Source organism: Amblyraja radiata, chromosome 16 (genome assembly GCF_010909765.2).
Source record: "Amblyraja radiata isolate CabotCenter1 chromosome 16, sAmbRad1.1.pri, whole genome shotgun sequence".
NCBI classification, from domain to species: Eukaryota; Metazoa; Chordata; class Chondrichthyes; order Rajiformes; family Rajidae; genus Amblyraja; species Amblyraja radiata.
In genome coordinates this window covers 36,165,036-36,173,714 of record NC_045971.1, presented here as the reverse complement: position 1 = coordinate 36,173,714, position 8,679 = coordinate 36,165,036, and the positions used below count along the sequence as shown (strand labels likewise).

The 8,679-nt window shown below is 50.1% G+C and overlaps 1 protein-coding gene and 1 pseudogene across 1 annotated transcript in view; one reads left to right on the top strand and one right to left on the bottom strand.

The window, feature by feature from the left end:
- The window catches only part of LOC116982268 (zinc finger protein 585A-like), an 88,681-nt gene that overhangs the window by 9,781 nt on the left and 70,221 nt on the right, over positions 1-8,679 (top strand). The gene's annotated exons all lie outside the window — the stretch shown is intronic.
- LOC116981704 lies at positions 3,251-8,629 on the bottom strand (annotated as a pseudogene).

Below are 8,679 nucleotides of genomic sequence, written 5' to 3'. Positions count from 1 at the left end.
ATATTTTTATTTATTTAGCGAATGCAAAGTCCTTTAGCCAAGCAGTTGCCTCTTGATCTGCTGTATGAAGGGTGACATGTCCTCCTTTGAGTCTTTGTTGAGGGCATGCTTCAATGATGTATTGCATTGTTTGCTGCTCTCCACAAGCACACCGTGGGGTTGGACTGCTGCCACATTTGTGAAGGCTGGCCAAGCAGGGGCCATGTCCAGTCCTGAATCTATTCAGCGTTGTCCACTGCTTCCTTGGGAGATTGGTGCCAGGGACCGGTAGGGTGGGGTCTGAAACCAGATGTTTATTTGGGACGTCCTTGGACTCCCATTCCTTTTTCCAAGCTGATTGGATGGTGAAATCAGCTGGTGGTGGGTTCTTCCAAATTGGTCGTCTAGATGGAAGTCGAGCAGTGGGTGGGTTGAAGATGTCCATGAGAATTGGCAGGTGAGGGGAGTTTTTGGTCTTTTGGAGCATCCTTTGAGTGAGGACTACTCGCCGGATGTGTGGAGGGGCTATGTTGGATAGGACAGGGAGCCATGGGAGTGGTGTTGAGCGGATTGTTCCCGTGATGATCCTCATTGTTGAGTTCAATTGGGTGTCCACATGGTGTGTGTGGGATGACCTGGACCAAACAGGGGCACAATATTCGGCTGAAGAAAATGCAAGGGCTAGTGCTGAAATGCGCAGTGTGGGGGCTGCTGCCCCCCACTTTGATCCAGCAAGCTTACTGAGGAGATTGTTTCTGGACTTCACCTTAGCTGCTGTTCTTTTGAGATGTTCCTTGAAGGATAGGGTCCTGTCAAGGGTCACTCCAAGATAGGTTGGAGTGGGGGCATACTTCAGTTTGGTCCTGCTCAGATAGATGTTTGGTTCTCTTGTGGCTTCTGCATTATGGAGGTGGTACACACTGGAGACCGTTTTTGCTGGGCTTGGTTTTAGGCGCCAGGTTTTGCAGTACTCGTCCAGTTTAGCAAGGTCTTCATTGAGCACCTGTTCCAATGTACCAAAATCTGGTGCTTGGAAGGCCAAACAGATGTCATCTGCATAGATGAATTTGCGGGATTTGGTGGTGGGTAGGTCATTTGTGTAAATGTTGAACAAGGTTGGGGCTAAAACTGACCCTTGCGGGAGCCCATTCTTCTGCGTTCTCCATACACTCTTGTTCTGACCAAGGTGAACTCTGAACCTGCGGTTGGAGAGCAGAGATTTGATGGTTTCTGATGCCCAGGCAGGGAGTGCTTTGGTGAGTTTTAGGAGGAGACCTTTTGTGCCACACAGTGTTATAGGCTGCGGTGAGATCAAGGAACACTGCCCCCGTCTTCAGTTTGTTCTCGAAGCCGTTTTCAATGCAGCTGGTTAGGGCCAGAACTTGTTCTCCTGTGCTGCGGTCCTTGCGGAAACCTGCCTGATCCACACTAAGAATCTCTTCTACTCCTGAAGATATACGTTGTAGTATAAGGCGTTCTAAGATTTTGAGTGGGACGCAGAGTAGAGAGATTGGGCGGTAGCCAACTGTATCACAGTACGGTATGGCAACTGCTCTGTCTCTGACCGGAAAGCACTGCAGAGGGTGGTGAAAATTGCCCAACACATCACCGGTTCCTCAGTCTGAGTCTGTCCAAAGCAAGCGATGACTGCGAAGGGCGCGCAGCATCGTCACGGACTGTTCTCACCCCAGCCACAGCCTGTTTACCCTCCTCCCATCCGGGAGGCGCTACAGGTCTCACCGTTGTCGGACCAGCAGGATCAGGAACAGTTTCTTCCCTGCAGTTTTTAAACATCATAACTGTGCGCCTTGGTGATTGCCAATCAACCACCCCCCCCCCCCCCCCCCCCCCCCCCCCCCCCGGACACTCCTTCCCCCCAGTAACATTGCACTGCTGCTACTGTTTGTACGTGTATATATTTAACTATTCATTATTCTATGTTCGCTCTTCTGGGTGAGATGCTAACTGCATTTCGTTGTCTCTGTACTGTACACTGCACAATGACAATAATGATTGAATCTGAATCTGAATTCAAGATGAGATGCATCTGCCGCCGGTAGGTGGCGGCAGTGGCGCAGCGAATAAAAGCCGACCTCCATTGCTTTGTCACGTCAACATGTCGGCGATGGATTAATAGGCAGTGTGCATAAGTGAGTAGTGAAAGAGAAATCGGTGCTCTTTTAGCCGAGGGACACCAGTTTGGTTCTTCGGTTGGAAGAAACCGGGGCCAACCAATGGAGTTCTGGAAATTGCAAATGGTTCCCGCTAGGGTTGGAGTTCCACGAAAGCAGCTGTTCCAGAGCGCTGTGGACCCGGGATCGATCCCAACCTCCGACGATCCACCTCCTTACCCCCTTCCCACTCCCCCCACCGCAAAGAGGCTGGTGCTGGCAAGTCGCATGGAGGAATAATGCAAATATATGGGACTGAACGAGCGTTACATAGAAACATAGAAAATAGGTGCAGCAATAGGCCATTCTGCCCTTCGAGCCTGCACCGTCATTCAATAAGATCATGGCTGATCATCCAACTCAGTATCCTGTACCTGCCTTCTCTCCATACCCCCTGATCCCTTTAGCCACAAGGGCCACATCTAACTCCCTCTTAAATAGAGCCAATGAACTGGCCTCAACTACATTCTGTGGCAGAGAATTCCACATGTTCACCACTCCCTGTGTGAAAAATGTTTTTCTCATCGCAGTCCATAAAGATATCCCCTTCATCCTTATACTGTGACCCCTTGTTCTGGACTTCCCCAACATCGGGAACAATCTTCCTGCATCTAGCCTGTCCAACCCCTTAAGAATTTTGTACGTTTCTAAAAGATCTCCCCTCAATCTTCTAAATTCTAGCGAGACATAAGAGACAGGAGAGAATGGAATTACTTGTTCAAGTTCAAGTGAGTTTATTGTCATGTGTCCCTGATAGGACAATGCAATTATTGCTTTGCTTCAGCACACAGAACATAATAGACATTTACTACAAAACAGATCAGTGTGGGAGGGTCAGCATGGACCCAATGGGCCGAATGTTACTGATCGTGATCTAAAATATGAAGATTTGCGCCTTTAAATGAGGGAAACCACTGCTAGTTATCAAGATGCCGGCGTGACCCATTGGACAGGAGTCGCCCAGAAACCTCCAATTGTTCCCTGGATGTTTAGAACCCGGGCCCTCGGTTTGGAAAGAACGACTCCTGGTTTCTGCAATCGTGGACCGGCTGGTCTGGCTGTGGTAGATTTCACAGCCCAGTGTGAGATCAGTGTTTGGGTCAAGCTTCTGCCGCGTGGATTCCTGCACAACCTCCTCCTACCTTGAACCCGGTCGGACACCAGTCCACGAACTGGGTGGAGCGCTTGGTCTTGATGGTGGCAATGGAGGCGTTGACGTCCTTGGGCACCACGTCCCCACGGTACAACATGCAGCACGCCATGTATTTGCCCTGGCGCGGGTCGCATTTGAGCATCTGGTTGGCCGGCTCGGAACAGGCGTTGGTGATCTCCGACACGGACAGTTGCTCGTGGTAAGCCTTCTCAGCCGAGATCAGGGGCGCGTAGGTCACCAGCGGGAAGTGAATTCGCGGGTAGGGGACCAGGAAGATGAGGAACCCCTGCACTCCGGTGCACTGGTCTGGAACTCGATCAGGTCCACATTGAGGGCGCAGTCGAAGCGCAGCGAGGCGGTGATGGACAACACTACCTACGCCAGCAGGCGGTTGAGGTTGGTGTAGGTGGGGCGCTCGATGTCCAGGTTCCGCCGGCAGATGTCGTAAATGTCCTCGTTGTCCAGCATGAAGGAACAGTCGGAGTGCTCCAGGGTGCTGTGTAGGGCTCGACCACGGCGGTGGAAATCTGCGGCGCCGGGTAGACGGAAAACTCCAGCTTGGATTTCTTGCCGTAGTCGACGGACAGTCTCTCCATGAGGAGGGAGGTGAAGCCCGAGCCGGTTCCGCCCCAGAAACTGTGGAAGATGAGTAACCCCTGCAGTCCGGTGCACTGGTCGGCCTGTGGGCAGATAAAGCGGAGAGCATTGAGAAGGGGGAAAGGTGTGGGCGTGAGTGTGGGTGTTACAGGGGGTAAACTGACCCTCTGGAGAGGTGGGTGGAGCCTGACATCATTGGTTTTAGTTAAACATTTGTGGTCGGAAAGATGTGAGGGAGTATCTGAGGGGCAGGTTATGAATGCATGTAGATGGACATAGGCGGATTAGGGATAGTCAGCACGGTTGTGTAGCTGGTTGGTTGTGTGTCAAGAATCTGATCGAGGTTTACATAGAAACATAGAAAATAGGTGCAGGAGTAGACCATTCGGCCCTTCGAGCCTGCACCGCCATTCAAGATGATCACGGCTGATCATCGAACTCAGTTTCTTGTACCTGCCTTCTCTCCATACCCCCTGATACCTTTAGCCACAAGGGCCACATCTAGCTCCCTCTTAAATATAGCCAATGAACTGGCGTCAACTACCTTCTGTGGCAGAGAATTCCACAGATTCACCACTCTCTGTGTGAAAAATGTTTTTCTCATCTCGGTCCTAAAAGACTTCCTCTTTATCCTTAAACTGTGACCTCTTGTTCTGGACTTCGACAACATCGGGAACAATCTTCCTGCATCTTGCCTGTCCAACCCCTTAGGAAATTTGTAGGTTTCTATAAGATCCCCCCTCAATCTTCTAAATGGGGAGAAAGCAGGTTGATGGGTTTAAGAGAGGAAGATAGATCAGCCAACAATTTATAGCAAAATGATTTGAGTACATGAGCAGGGAGGCAGATTTGGGGAAATAGCAAACCAGAGGACAGAGATACTTGGTGAGAGGGGACGGGGTCGAAAGGGGGTGGTGGGGGGGTGGGGGGGGAGGTGAGAGATTGGGGATGGGGGTCGTTGAATAGGAATCTGAGGGGTACCCTTTTGCACAAAAGGTGGTCTGTGTATCGAACGAGCTGCCAGAAGAGGTAGACGATGCAGGTACTATGGCAACGTTTAAGAAACATTTAAACTTACATGTACATGGATATGATAGGTTTGGACGGATATGGACCAAACGCGGACAGGTGGGACGAGAGTAGATGCATCGGTGTGGGTCGATGGCCTGTTTCCACGCTGCACAACTCTATCGCTATATGACTCTGTGGGCGCGCGGAGGAGACGTGAACGGGGATCCAGTCGGGTGATGATCGCTGAGCTGTATCATGAACGCTGAACCATTCATGAACTGCGGGCCACGGGCGAACCAGAACCACCAGATTGTTGTACACCGGGCGCTGGTTTACGGTTGGATTCGGTTCCACAACCTACCAGCTTCCGGATGCGATCCAGGACCAGGTCGACGATCTCCTTGCCGATGGAACAGTGGCCCCGGGCGTAGTTGTTGGCCGCGTCCTCCTTGCCGGTGATGAGCTGCTCGGGGTGGAAGAGTTGCCGGTATGTGCCGGTCCGCACTTCATCTACAGGGGAACAAACAGAGAACGGAGAATGGACCAGTTCATTAAGAAACAGGATCATTAAGAATCACACGCCATTCGTCAAACGCCGCGGGGAATATTTCAGACAAGGCCCAACATGTCAGGACTCTCCCCGGTTTCACCTTACCGATCACCGTGGGCTCCAGATCCATGAACACGGCCTGGGTGACGTGCTTGCCCGCCCCCGTCTCGCTGAAGAAGGTGTTGAAGGAGTCGTCGCCTCCCCGATGGTCTTGTCGCTGGGCATCTGTCCATCCGGCTGGATCCGGTGCTCCAGGCAATAGAGCTCCCAGCAAGCATTGCCGACCTGAACTACGGCCTGGCCGATGTGAATGGAGATACACTCACGCTGGAGAGAGATAAAAAGAGGTTGTTTCCGAGTGCTAACATTTCCCCCACGCCACACCACAGTGTGCGACCGGATCAACGCGTTTACCCAGCGTGGTCACCGCGGAATCACTCTCCACCCATGGGCCTTCGTTCCCGGCTCTGTGGAGTTATCCCGGCTCTCCCCATCACCGGTTTCACACCACGCCCCGCCGCTCAGCCCCGGGATCACCCACCATGATGTCCCTTCCAGTCTCTCAGCTCCAGACAATGTGTCGCATTCGCCGAACGCGTCCCTTTTATACCCCGCCCCAATAGAACGTTCATACACCCGGGCCGCGCTGTGATTGGCCGCCAGCGACCCGTGGAACGCGGAGACAAAGGCAAAGAGAACGCCGATTGGTTCTCAGCGTGAGTGACGCAACAGAGGCGACCTATTCTTCGAACGGCGCAAAGAACCGTCGGCATCTCGGCTTCACAACCGAGGATCATTGGGCGTTTCAATAGTTGCGTCAACACAGACCCTCCCAACGTCCAATCGTCGCAACATCAGCCCACCAAAAAGATATTAGAAACATAGGAAATAGGTGCAGGAGTAGGCCATTCGGCCCTTCGAGCCTGCACCACCATTCGATATGATCATGGCAGATCATCCAACTCAGTACCCCATCCGTGCCGTCTCTCCACACCCCCTGATGCCTTCAGCTACAAGGGCCACATCTAAATCCCTGTTAAATATAGCCAATGAACTGGCCTCAACTACGTTCTGTGGCAGAGAATTCCACAGATTCACTACTCTCTGTGTAAAATATTACATTAAGATAAACGCAAAAAGCTGGAGTAGCTCAGCGGGACAGGCAGCATCTATTGAGAGAAGGAATTTGTGACGTATAGGGTCCTGACCCTTCTTCTCTCAGTAATTCAATAATGAATTAAACCCGAAATCAAATCCCTGTAGTCGGAAGTCTCAAATCTTGGCAACATATTCAAAAAATGTCTAATTTGTAAATACCTAAAAAAAAAGTGTTAGGTAGATTATATTTATTGGAGAGTTGTTCAAAGGAGATAAAACAACCATCCAAAAACAAATCACGAACAACTACTGATCCCTTCCTCTTGCACAACAGAAAGGCTTGATCAGTACCAGAGGGTTGGAAGAAAACCGTTCAAAGCTTGATGCGCTGTGGTTCAGCCTGGCAGAGTTCAGTCCATGTGATTGATTGACAGTTTGATTGATTGATTGATTGATTGATTGATTGATTGATTGATTGATTGATTGATTGATTGATTGATTGATTGATTGATTGATTGATTGATTGATTGATTGGTTGATTGGTTGATTGATACCTTTGTTCCTTCATTTATTCATTCATGTTCTGACTGCGTGCACTATCTATATCTTTTAAATACAAACTGTTTGCAGATATTCTCCAAAGCCTCCTGTAGACCAGAATAAACGATACAACTTTGCCCAAATTCCCCTATTTGTTAATACTCTCCAATGAAGCATCATTGCGGTGAGTCTCCTGTGCTTCCTATCTAAATCCCTCACATCCTTCCCGTAGTGGGGCAAGCTGAATTACAGACAATATCCAGAAATGCTGCCAAACATAAATGCTATTAAGCTGCCACATGACTTCCTGACTCTTATGTTCAAAGCTCCGACCCGGGATGTGAGCTCATTAATAAAACAACGCGATGCCTATGTAGCGTCACTCGCGCTGAGAACCAATCGGCGTTCGATTTCCCTTTGTCTCCGCGTTCCACGCCAACGGTTGGTTCGCTGGCAGCCAATCACAGCGCGTTCTATCGGGCATTTTCGCTGGCAGCCAATCACAGCGCGTTCTATCGGGCGGGTTCGCTGGCAGCCAATCACAGCGCGTTCTATCGGGCATTTTCGCCTGCGGCCGGAAAAAAAATCTTAAAATTAATTCTACTTCCACAAATATGCTTGCATTATCAGTTTAGTACTGCGCCCTTAAATTGCACAAATTATCATTGATTAATAGCTTAGCGATTCCGTTAAATAAATCTCTGGATGTAATTATTCTCCGGATTGCAAGCTCCGACACATGTGTGTTAGAGCCATGAAGGTATGATGCTGTGCAGCTGGGAAGCGTGCTCTTCCAACCACCTTGTCCATGCCCCACAGTTGGCATATTGGGCTCGTCATTTGCATGCGACTGCCCTTTATCCTTCTAAACCCTTCCTGTGCATCCTATGTTTTGGGAATTTCTGTCTATGCTTTAAATGTGGCAAACGTAAGGGTTTCTAGCTATACCTGACAACTCGTTCCAGATGCGGACTACCCTCTAAATAGATTAATTGGTTGGGAGGTCCTTCTTAAATATCTAATCTCTCGCCTCACGTAGAGGACATCCAGTTTTTGAGATGTTAAGATGAGAGCACATATTACCCATGTCCCTCGTGATCTTGCACACCAGGATATGTCCTGCCCCTCAGATTTCTACGCCCCAAATAAAAAAAGCCCCAGCCTATTTAACCTCTCCCAAAAACACAAGGCTGCAAGGCCAAGGACTGTCCGGGTGACACCCTCCTGCACCCTTTGCAAAATATTCACACCTTTGAAGAAGGTGTGTGTGTGTGTGTGTCCTTCGGGTGCTGATTTGATTTATTTGCAGAGTACAAATGGTGTCAAGGATGTATTCTGAGTCGTTGCATGTATGTTGTTATTCCAGCAGATGAATTAGACTGCATGTGTGTGCATGGAAACGCGAGCATTGGTCATACTTACCGTGAACCCGGTCGGGCACCAGTCCACGAACTGGATGGAGCGCTTTGTCTTGATGATGGCGATGGAGGCATTGACATCCTTGGGCACCACGTCCCCGCGGTACAGCATACATCACGCCATGTACTTCCCCTGGCGAGGGTCGCACTTCACCAACTGGT